This window comes from Oncorhynchus keta, chromosome 13 (genome assembly GCF_023373465.1).
Source record: "Oncorhynchus keta strain PuntledgeMale-10-30-2019 chromosome 13, Oket_V2, whole genome shotgun sequence".
Lineage (NCBI taxonomy): Eukaryota > Metazoa > Chordata > Actinopteri > Salmoniformes > Salmonidae > Oncorhynchus > Oncorhynchus keta.
Window position 1 is genome coordinate 2,742,939 of NC_068433.1, and position 11,113 is coordinate 2,754,051.

Consider the following 11,113-nt stretch of genomic DNA (forward strand, 5'->3'; position numbering starts at 1 on the left):
GTGTATGGTGTGGTGTGTATGGTGTGGTGTGTGTGGTGTGTATGGTGTGGTGTGTATGGTGTGTATGGTGTGGTGTGTGTGGTGTGTATGGTGTGTATGGTGTGTATGGTGTGGTGTGTATGGTATGTATGGTGTGTATGGTGTGGTGTGTATGGAGTGTATGGTGTGGTGTGTTTGGTATGGTGTGTATGGTGTGGTGTGTATGGTTTGTATGGTGTGTATGGTGTGGTGTGTATGGTGTGTATGGTGTGGTGTGTTTGGTATGGTGTGTATGGTGTGGTGTGTATGGTGTGTATGGTGTGTATGATGTGGTGTGTATGGTGTGGTGTGTATGGTGTGGTGTGTATGGTGTGTGTGGTGTGGTGTGTATGGTGTGTATGGTGTGGTGTGTATGGTGTGTATGGTGTGTGGTGTGTATGGTGTGTATGGTGTGTATGGAGTGTATGGTGTGGTGTGTTTGGTATGGTGTGTATGGTGTGGTGTGTATGGTGTGTATGGTGTGGTGTGTTTGGTATGGTGTGTATGGTATGGTGTGTATGGTGTGTATGGTGTGATGTGTATGGTGTGTATGGTGTGGTGTGTTTGGTATGGTGTGTTTGGTGTGGTGTGTATGGTGTGTATGGTGTTTATGGTGTGTTTGGTGTGGTGTGTATGGTGTGTATGGTGTGTATGATGTGGTGTGTATGGTGTCTATGGTATGGTGTGTATGGTGTGGTGTGTATGGTGTGTATGGTGTGGTGTGTTTGGTATGGTGAGTATGGTGTGGTGTGTGTGGTGTGTATGGTGTGGTGTGTATGGTGTGTATGCTGTGTATGGTGTGGTGTGTGGTGTGGTGTGTACGGTGTGTATGGTGTGGTGTGTTTGGTATGGTGTGTATGGTGTGGTGTGTATAGTGTGTATGGTGTGGTGTGTATGGTGTGTATGGTGTGGTGTGTTGGGTATGGTGTGTATGGTGTTGTGTGTATGGTGTGTATGGTGTGGTGTGTTTGGTATGGTGTGTATGGTATGGTGTGTATGGTGTTGTGTATGGTGTGTATGGTGTGGTGTGTTTGGTATGGTGTGTATGGTGTGGTGTGTATGGTGTGTATGGTGTGTATGATGTGTGTGTATGGTGTGGTGTGTATGGTGTGTGTGGTGTGGTGTGTATGGTGTGGTGTGTGGTGTGTATGGTGTGTATGGTGTGGTGTGTGTGTGTGTATGGTGTGTATGGTGTGTATGGAGTGTATGGTGTGGTGTGTTTGGTATGGTGTGTGTATGGTGTGGTGTGTATGGTGTGTATGGTGTGGTGTGTTTGGTATGGTGTGTATGGTATGGTGTGATGTATATGGTGTGTATGGTGTGTGTGTTGGTATGGTGTGTATGGTGTGGTGTGTATGGTGTGATTTATGGTGTGTATGGTGTGGTGTGTTTGGTATGGTGTGTTTGGTGTGGTGTGTGTATGGTGTGTATGGTGTTTATGGTGTGTTTGGTGTGGTGTGTATGGTGTGTATGGTGTGTATGATGTGTTTGGTATAGTGTGTATGGTGTGGTGTGTATGGTGTGATGTTGGTGTGTATGGTGTGGTGTTGTGTTTGGTATGGTGTGTTTGAGTGTGGTGTGTATGGTGTGATGTGTATGGTGTGTATGGTGTGGTGTGTTTGGTATGGTGTGTTTGGTGTGGTGTGTATGGTGTGTATGGTGTTTATGGTGTGTTTGGTGTGGTGTGTATGGTGTGTATGGTGTGTATGATGTGGTGTGTATGGTGTGTATGGTATGGTGTGTTTGGTATGGTGAGTATGGTGTGTATGGTGTTGTGTGTGGTGTGTATGGTGTGGTGTGTGTGGTGTGTATGGTGTGTATGTGTGTATGGTGTGGTGTGTGTGGTGTGTATGGTGTGGTGTGTACGGTGTGTATGGTGTGGTGTGTTTGGTATGGTGTGTATGGTGTGGTGTGTGTGTGTGTATGGTGTGTATGGTGTGTATGGAGTGTATGGTGTGGTGTGTTTGGTATGGTGTGTATGGTGTGGTGTGTATGGTGTGTATGGTGTGGTGTGTTTGGTATGGTGTGTATGGTATGGTGTGATGTGTATGGTGTGTATGGTGTGGTGTGTTTGGTATGGTGTGTATGGTGTGGTGTGTATGGTGTGATGTGTATGGTGTGTATGGTGTGGTGTGTTTGGTATGGTGTGTTTGGTGTTGTGTATGGTGTGTATGGTGTTTATGGTGTGTTTGGTGTGGTGTGTATGGTGTGTATGGTGTGTATGATGTGTTTGGTATGGTGTGTATGGTGTGGTGTGTATGGTGTGATGTGTATGGTGTGTATGGTGTGGTGTGTTTGTGGTATGGTGTGTTTGGTGTGGTGTGTATGGTGTGTATGGTGTTTATGGTGTGTTTGGTGTGGTGTGTATGGTGTGTATGGTGTGTATGATGTGGTGTGTATGGTGTGTATGGTATGGTGTGTTTGGTATGGTGAGTATGGTGTGTATGGTGTGGTGTGTGTGGTGTGTATGGTGTGGTGTGTGTGGTGTGTATGGTGTGTATGCTGTGTATGGTGTGGTGTGTGGTGTGTATGGTGTGGTGTGTGTATGGTGTGTATGGTGTGGTGTGTTTGGTATGGTGTGTATGGTGTGGTGTGTATAGTGTGTATGGTGTGTATGGTGTGGTGTGTATGGTGTGTATGGTGTGGTGTGTTGTGCATGGTGTTTTGTGTATGGTGTGTATGGTGTAGTGTGTATGGTGTGTATGGTGTGTATGGTGTGTGTGTATGGTGTGTATGGTGTGTATGGTGTGGTGTGTATGGTGTGTATGGTGTGGTGTGTATGGTGTGTATGGTGTGGTGTGTATGGTGTGGTGTGTATGGTGTGTATGGTGTGGTGTGTATGGTGTGTATGGTGTGGTGTGTATAGTGTGGTGTGTATTGTGTGGTGTGTATGGTGTGGTGTGTGTGGTGTGTATGGTGTGGTGTGTATGGTGTGGTGTGTATGGTGTGGTGTTTATGGTAGTGTGTATGGTGTGGACATTTGGTGTGGTGTGTTTGGTGTGGTGTGTATGGTGTTTATGGTGTGGTGTGTATGGTGTTTATGGTGTGTATGGTGTGTTTGGTGTGGTGTGTATGGTGTTTATGGTGTGGTGTGTTTGGTGTGTTTGGTGTGTATGGTGTGTTTGGTGTGGTGTGTATGGTGTGTATGGTATGGTGTGTATGGTGTGGTGTGTATGGTGTGTATGGTGTGTTTGGTGTGGTGTGTATGGTGTTTATGGTGTGTTTGGTGTGTATGGTGTGTTTGGTGTGTATGGTGTTTATGGTGTGTATGGTGTGTATGGTGTGGTGTGTATGGTGTGGTGTGTATGGTGTGTTTGGTGTGGTGTGTATGGTGTGGTGTGTATGGTGTGGTGTGTATGGTGTGTTTGGTGTGGTGTGTATGGTGTGGTGTGTATGGTGTGGTGTGTATGGTGTGTTTGGTGTGGTGTGTATGGTGTGGTGTGTTTGGTGTGGTGTGTATGGTGTGTATGGTGTGTATGGTGTGGTGTGTTTGGTGTGGTGTGTATGGTGTGGTGTGTTTGGTGTGGTGTGTATGGTGTGTATGGTGTGGTGTGTATGGTGTGGTGTGTTTGGTGTGGTGTGTATGGTGTGTATGGTGTGGTGTGTTTGGTGTGGTGTGTATGGTGTGTTTGGTGTGGTGTGTATGGTGTGTATGGTGTGGTGTGTATGGTGTGTTTGGTGTGGTGTGTATGGTGTGTATGGTGTGTATGGTGTGTATGGTGTGTATGGTGTGTGTGGTGTGGTGTGTATGGTGTGGTGTGTGTGGTGTGGTGTGTATGGTGTGTATGGTGTGTATGGTGTGTATGGTGTGTATGGTGTGGTGTGTATGGTGTGTATGGTGTGTATGGTGTGTATGGTGTGGTGTGTATGGTGTGTATGGTGTGTATGGTGTGTATGGTGTGTATGGTGTGGTGTGTATGGTGTGTATGGTGTGTGTGGTGTGGTGTGTATGGTGTGTTTGGTGTGTATGGTGTTTATGGTGTGTATGGTGTGGTGTGTATGGTGTGGTGTGTATGGTGTGTTTGGTGTGGTGTGTATGGTGTGGTGTGTATGGTGTGGTGTGTATGGTGTGTTTGGTGTGGTGTGTATGGTGTGGTGTGTATGGTGTGGTGTGTATGGTGTGTTTGGTGTGGTGTGTATGGTGTGGTGTGTATGGTGTGGTGTGTATGGTGTGTTTGGTGTGGTGTGTATGGTGTGGTGTGTATGGTGTGGTGTGTATGGTGTGTTTGGTGTGGTGTGTTTGGTGTGGTGTGTATGGTGTGTATGGTGTGTATGGTGTGGTGTGTATGGTGTGTTTGGTGTGGTGTGTATGGTGTGGTGTGTTTGGTGTGGTGTGTATGGTGTGTATGGTGTGGTGTGTATGGTGTGTATGGTGTGTTTGGTGTGGTGTGTATGGTGTGTATGGTGTGTATGGTGTGTATGGTGTGTATGGTGTGTATGGTGTGTGTGGTGTGGTGTGTATGGTGTGGTGTGTGTGGTGTGGTGTGTATGGTGTGTATGGTGTGTATGGTGTGGTGTGTATGGTGTGTATGGTGTGTATGGTGTGTATGGTGTGTATGGTGTGGTGTGTATGGTGTGTATGGTGTGGTGTGTATGGTGTGTATGGTGTGTATGGTGTGTATGGTGTGGTGTGTATGGTGTGTATGGTGTGTATGGTGTGTGTGGTGTGGTGTGTATGGTGTGTTTGGTGTGTATGGTGTTTATGGTGTGTATGGTGTGTATGGTGTGGTGTGTATGGTGTGTTTGGTGTGGTGTGTATGGTGTGGTGTGTATGGTGTGGTGTGTATGGTGTGTTTGGTGTGGTGTGTATGGTGTGGTGTGTATGGTGTGGTGTGTATGGTGTGTTTGGTGTGGTGTGTATGGTGTGGTGTGTTTGGTGTGGTGTGTATGGTGTGTATGGTGTGTATGGTGTGGTGTGTATGGTGTGTTTGGTGTGGTGTGTATGGTGTGTTTGGTGTGGTGTGTATGGTGTGTATGGTGTGTATGGTGTGTATGGTGTGTATGGTGTGTGTGGTGTGGTGTGTATGGTGTGGTGTGTGTGGTGTGGTGTGTATGGTGTGTATGGTGTGTATGGTGTGTATGGTGTGTATGGTGTGTATGGTGTGGTGTGTATGGTGTGTATGGTGTGTATGGTGTGTATGGTGTGGTGTGTATGGTGTGTATGGTGTGTATGGTGTGTATGGTGTGGTGTGTATGGTGTGTATGGTGTGTATGGTGTGTATGGTGTGTGTGGTGTGGTGTGTATGGTGTGTATGGTGTGGATGGTGTGTATGGTGTGTGTGGTGTGGTGTGTATGGTGTGGTGTGTATGGTGTGGTGTGTATGGTGTGTATGGTGTGTATGGTGTGGTGTGTATGGTGTGTATGGTGTGTATGGTGTGGTGTGTATGGTGTGTATGGTGTGTATGGTGTGTGTGGTGTGGTGTGTATGGTGTGTATGGTGTGGATGGTGTGTATGGTGTGTATGGTGTGTATGGTGTGTGTGGTGTGGTGTGTATGGTGTGGTGTGTATGGTGTGGGTGTGTATGGTGTGTATGGTGTGTATGGTGTGGTGTGTATGGTGTGTGGGTGTGGTGTGTATGGTGTGGTGTGTATGGTGTGGTGTGTATGGTGTGTATGGTGTGTGTGGTGTGGTGTGTATGGTGTGTATGGTGTGGATGGTGTGTATGGTGTGTATGGTGTGTATGGTGTGTGTGGTGTGGTGTGTATGGTGTGGTGTGTATGGTGTGTGTGGTGTGGTGTGTATGGTGTGTATGGTGTGTATGGTGTGTGTGTATGGTGTGTATGGTGTGGTGTGTATGGTGTGTATGGTGTGTATGGTGTGGATGGTGTGTATGGTGTGTATGGTGTGTATGGTGTGTATGGTGTGGTGTGTATGGTGTGTATGGTGTATGGTGTGTATGGTGTGTATGGTGTGTATGGTGTGTATGGTGTGTATGGTGTATGGTGTGGATGGTGTGTATGGTGTGTATGGTGTGTATGGTGTGTATGGTGTGGTGTGTATGGTGTGTATGGTGTATGGTGTGTATGGTGTGTATGGTGTGGTGTGTATGGTGTGTATGGTGTGTATGGTGTGGTGTGTATGGTGTGTATGGTGTGTATGGTGTGTATGGTGTGTATGGTGTGTATGGTGTGTATGGTGTGTATGGTGTGGTGTGTATGGTGTGTATGGTGTGTATGGTGTGGATAATCATCATTTACTGACCGTTTCTAACACTTATTTTGTCTTCTGTTTCTTACCTAACCATGGTTGAAGGACATAGATCTGGGGATGTCTTTATTTAGGGCTTGAAAACATGAAGTTCACGTCCAAAATGGTCATCTATTCACTATAAAGTGCACTATATACATTTGGGATGCGGAGGGGAAAACTCTGTAACCATGGACCAGTGGGCCTGTATTCAGCAGATAGAAATATGATGAATAGAGCTGACATGATTCCTTATTCTACATGTCAGAGGCACTTCTGTTCTATATCATATATTTCTATCTGAACAGTGAACAGGTTAACTGGCCCATTTGGAATTTAACCCAGGATTAGCTAGCTTGGTGTAACATCAGTAATAGATACTAATAAAACCAGGATTAGATAGCTTGGTGTAACATCAGTAATAGATACTAATAAACCCAGGATTAGGTAGCTTGGTGTAACATCAGTAATAGATACTAATAAACCCAGGATTAGATAGCTTGGTGTATAACATCAGTAATAGATACTAATAAACCCAGGATTAGGTAGCTTGGTATAACATCAGTACTAGTTCACTGTGTAGTGGGTCTGTTCTGTACTGGTATAGTATATACTGTAGTAGAGTATAGTACTAGTTCACTGTGTAGTGGGTCTGTTCTGTACTGGTATAGTATATACTGTAGTAGAGTATAGTACTAGTTCACTGTGGAGTGGGTCTGTTCTGTACTGGGGTAGTATAGTATATAGTAGAGTATAGTACTAGTTCACTGTGCAGTGGGTCTGTTCTGTACTGGTATAGTATATACTGTAGTAGAGTATAGTACTAGTTCACTGTGGAGTGGGTCTGTTCTGTACTGGGGTAGTATAGTATATAGTAGAGTATAGTACTAGTTCACTGTGGAGTGGGTCTGTTCTGTACTGGGGTAGTATAGTATATAGTAGAGTATAGTACTAGTTCACTGTGGAGTGGGTCTGTTCTGTACTGGTGTAGTATAGTATATAGTAGAGTATAGTACTAGTTCACTGTGTAGTGGGTCTGTTCTGTACTGGTGTAGTATAGTATATAGAAGAGTATAGGACTAGTTCACTGTGTAGTGGGTCTGTATACTAATCTGTGTACTACTAGGACACCCCCTGGGTGTCAATCATGGCAATAGCAAAACATACGCCGTAACAATTACAAGCTGTTGTTTTTATTTCAAAGATATGACAAAAATAAACAGTGGTTATAGAGTTTAGAGATGAGGGAAAATGTCGGAATACAAGACATAAATAAGACGATGTTGACAGAAGACAACTGTCTAACTGGGAACAATGACTTCCTTTCAAACTAGTCTCTCTCCCCTGGTAAAATAAGTGTTAAACTAGTCTCTCTCTCCTGGTAAAATAAGTGTTAAACTAGTCTCTCTCTCCCCTGGTAAAATAAGTGTTAAACTAGTCTCTCTCTCCCCTGGTAAAATAAGTGTTAAACTGGTCTCTCTCTCTCCTGGTATAATAAATGGTAAACTAGTCTCTCTCCCCTGGTAAAATAAGTGTTAAACTCGTCTCTCTCCCCTGGTAAAATAAATGTTAAACTGGTCTCTCTCTCTCCTGGTAAAATAAATGTTAAACTGGTCTCTCTCCCCTGGTAAAATAAGTGTTAAACTGGTCTCTCTCTCCCCTGGTAAAATAAATGTTAAACTGGTCTCTCTCCCCCCTGGTAAAATAAGTGTTAAACTAGTCTCTCTCTCCCCTGGTAAAATAAATGTTAAACTGGTCTCTCTCCCCTGGTAAAATAAGTGTTAAACTAGTCTCTCTCTCTCCTGGTAAAATAAATGGTAAACTAGTCTCTCTCTCTCCTGGTAAAATAAGTGTTAAACTAGTCTCTCTCTCTCCTGGTAAAATAAATGGTAAACTAGTCTCTCTCTCTCCTGGTAAAATAAATGGTAAACTAGTCTCTCTCTCTCCTGGTAAAATAAGTGTTAAACTAGTCTCTCTCTCTCCTGGTAAAATAAATGTTAAACTGGTCTCTCTCTCTCCTGGTAAAATAAGTGTTAAACTGGTCTCTCTCTCTCCTGGTAAAATAAGTGTTAAACTAGTCTCTCTCTCTCCTGGTATAATAAGTGTTAAACTAGTCTCTCTCTCCCCTGGTAAAATAAATGTTAAACTAGTCTCTCTCCCCTGGTAAAATAAGTGTTAAACTAGTCTCTCTCTCTCCTGGTAAAATAAATGTTAAACTGGTCTCTCTCTCTCCTGGTAAAATAAGTGTTAAACTGGTCTCTCTCTCTCCTGGTAAAATAAGTGTTAAACTAGTCTCTCTCTCTCCTGGTATAATAAGTGTTAAACTAGTCTCTCTCTCCCCTGGTAAAATAAATGTTAAACTAGTCTCTCTCCCCTGGTAAAATAAGTGTTAAACTAGTCTCTCTCTCTCCTGGTAAAATAAATGGTAAACTAGTCTCTCTCTCTCCTGGTAAAATAAGTGTTAAACTAGTCTCTCTCTCTCCTGGTAAAATAAATGGTAAACTAGTCTCTCTCTCTCCTGGTAAAATAAATGGTAAACTAGTCTCTCTCTCTCCTGGTAAAATAAGTGTTAAACTAGTCTCTCTCTCTCCTGGTAAAATAAGTGTTAAACTGGTCTCTCTCTCTCCTGGTAAAATAAATGTTAAACTGGTCTCTCTCTCTCCTGGTAAAATAAGTGTTAAACTAGTCTCTCTCTCCCCTGGTAAAAGAAATGTTAAACTGGTCTCTCTCTCTCCTGGTAAAATAAATGGTAAACTAGTCTCTCTCTCCTGGTAAAATAAGTGTTAAACTGGTCTCTCTCTCTCTCCTGGTAAAATAAGTGTTAAACTGGTCTCTCTCTCTCCTGGTATAATAAGTGTTAAACTAGTCTCTCTCTCCCCTGGTAAAATAAATGTTAAACTGGTCTCTCTCTCTCCTGGTAAAATAAATGGTAAACTAGTCTCTCTCTCTCCTGGTAAAATAAGTGTTAAACTGGTCTCTCTCTCTCCTGGTAAAATAAGTGTTAAACTGGTCTCTCTCTCTCCTGGTATAATAAATGTTAAACTGGTCTCTCTCTCTCCTGGTAAAATAAGTGTTAAACTGGTCTCTCTCTCTCCTGGTAAAATAAGTGTTAAACTAGTCTCTCTCTCTCCTGGTATAATAAGTGTTAAACTAGTCTCTCTCTCCCCTGGTAAAATAAATGTTAAACTGGTCTCTCTCTCTCCTGGTAAAATAAATGGTAAACTAGTCTCTCTCTCTCTCCTGGTAAAATAAGTGTTAAACTGGTCTCTCTCTCTCCTGGTAAAATAAATGGTAAACTAGTCTCTCTCTCTCTCCTGGTAAAATAAGTGTTAAACTGGTCTCTCTCTCTCCTGGTAAAATAAATGGTAAACTAGTCTCTCTCTCTCTCCTGGTAAAATAAATGTTAAACTGGTCTCTCTCTCTCCTGGTAAAATAAATGTTAAACTGGTCTCTCTCTCTCCTGGTAAAATAAATAGTAAACTAGTCTCTCTCTCTCTCCTGGTAAAATAAGTGTTAAACTGGTCTCTCTCTCCTGGTAAAATAAGTGTTAAACTAGTCTCTCTCTCTCCTGGTAAAATAAATGGTAAACTGGTCTCTCTCTCTCCTGGTAAAATAAATGGTAAACTAGTCTCTCTCTCTCCCCTGGTAAAATAAGTGTTAAACTAGTCTCTCTCTCTCCTGGTAAAATAAATGGTAAACTAGTCTCTCTCTCTGGTAAAATAAGTGTTAAACTGGTCTCTCTCCTCTCTGGTAAAATAAATGGTAAACTAGTCTCTCTCTCTCCTGGTAAAATAAATGGTAAACTAGTCTCTCTCTCTCCTGGTAAAATAAGTGTTAAACTGGTCTCTCTCTCTCCTGGTAAAATACATGGTAAACTAGTCTCTCTCTCTCCTGGTAAAATAAATGTTAAACTGGTCTCTCTCTCTCTGGTAAAATAAATGTTAAACTGGTCTCTCTCTCTCCTGGTAAAATAAATAGTAAACTAGTCTCTCTCTCTCTCCTGGTAAAATAAGTGTTAAACTGGTCTCTCTCCTGGTAAAATAAGTGTTAAACTAGTCTCTCTCTCCCTGGTAAAATAAATGGTAAACTGGTCTCTCTCTCTATCCTGGTAAAATAAATGGTAAACTAGTCTCTCTCTCCCCTGGTAAAATAAGTGTTAAACTAGTCTCTCTCTCTCTGGTAAAATAAATGGTAAACTAGTCTCTCTCTCTCTCCTGGTAAAATAAGTGTTAAACTGGTCTCTCTCTCTCTGGTAAAATAAATGGTAAACTAGTCTCTCTCTCTCTCCTGGTAAAATAAGTGTTAAACTGGTCTCTCTCTCTCCTGGTAAAATAAATGGTAAACTAGTCTCTCTCTCTCTCCTGGTAAAATAAATGTTAAACTGGTCTCTCTCTCTCCTGGTAAAATAAATGTTAAACTGGTCTCTCTCTCTCCTGGTAAAATAAATAGTAAACTAGTCTCTCTCTCTCTCCTGGTAAAATAAGTGTTAAACTGGTCTCTCTCTCTCCTGGTAAAATAAGTGTTAAACTAGTCTCTCTCTCTCCTGGTAAAATAAATGGTAAACTGGTCTCTCTCTCTCTCCTGGTAAAATAAATGGTAAACTAGTCTCTCTCTCTCCCCTGGTAAAATAAGTGTTAAACTAGTCTCTCTCTCTCCTGGTAAAATAAATGGTAAACTAGTCTCTCTCTCCTGGTAAAATAAGTGTTAAACTGGTCTCTCTCTCTCTCCTGGTAAAATAAATGGTAAACTAGTCTCTCTCTCTCTCTCTCCTGGTAAAATAAATGGTAAACTAGTCTCTCTCTCTCTCCTGGTAAAATAAGTGTTAAACTGGTCTCTCTCTCTCCTGGTAAAATACATGGTAAACTAGTCTCTCTCTCTCTCCTGGTAAAATAAATGTTAAACTGGTC

The 11,113-nt window shown here is 42.8% G+C and overlaps 1 protein-coding gene across 1 annotated transcript in view; it reads left to right on the forward strand.

Annotated features, from left to right (window-relative positions):
* LOC118392612 (SH3 domain-containing protein 19-like) overlaps positions 1-11,113 on the forward strand; it is a 153,954-nt gene that overhangs the window by 120,614 nt on the left and 22,227 nt on the right. The gene's annotated exons all lie outside the window — the stretch shown is intronic.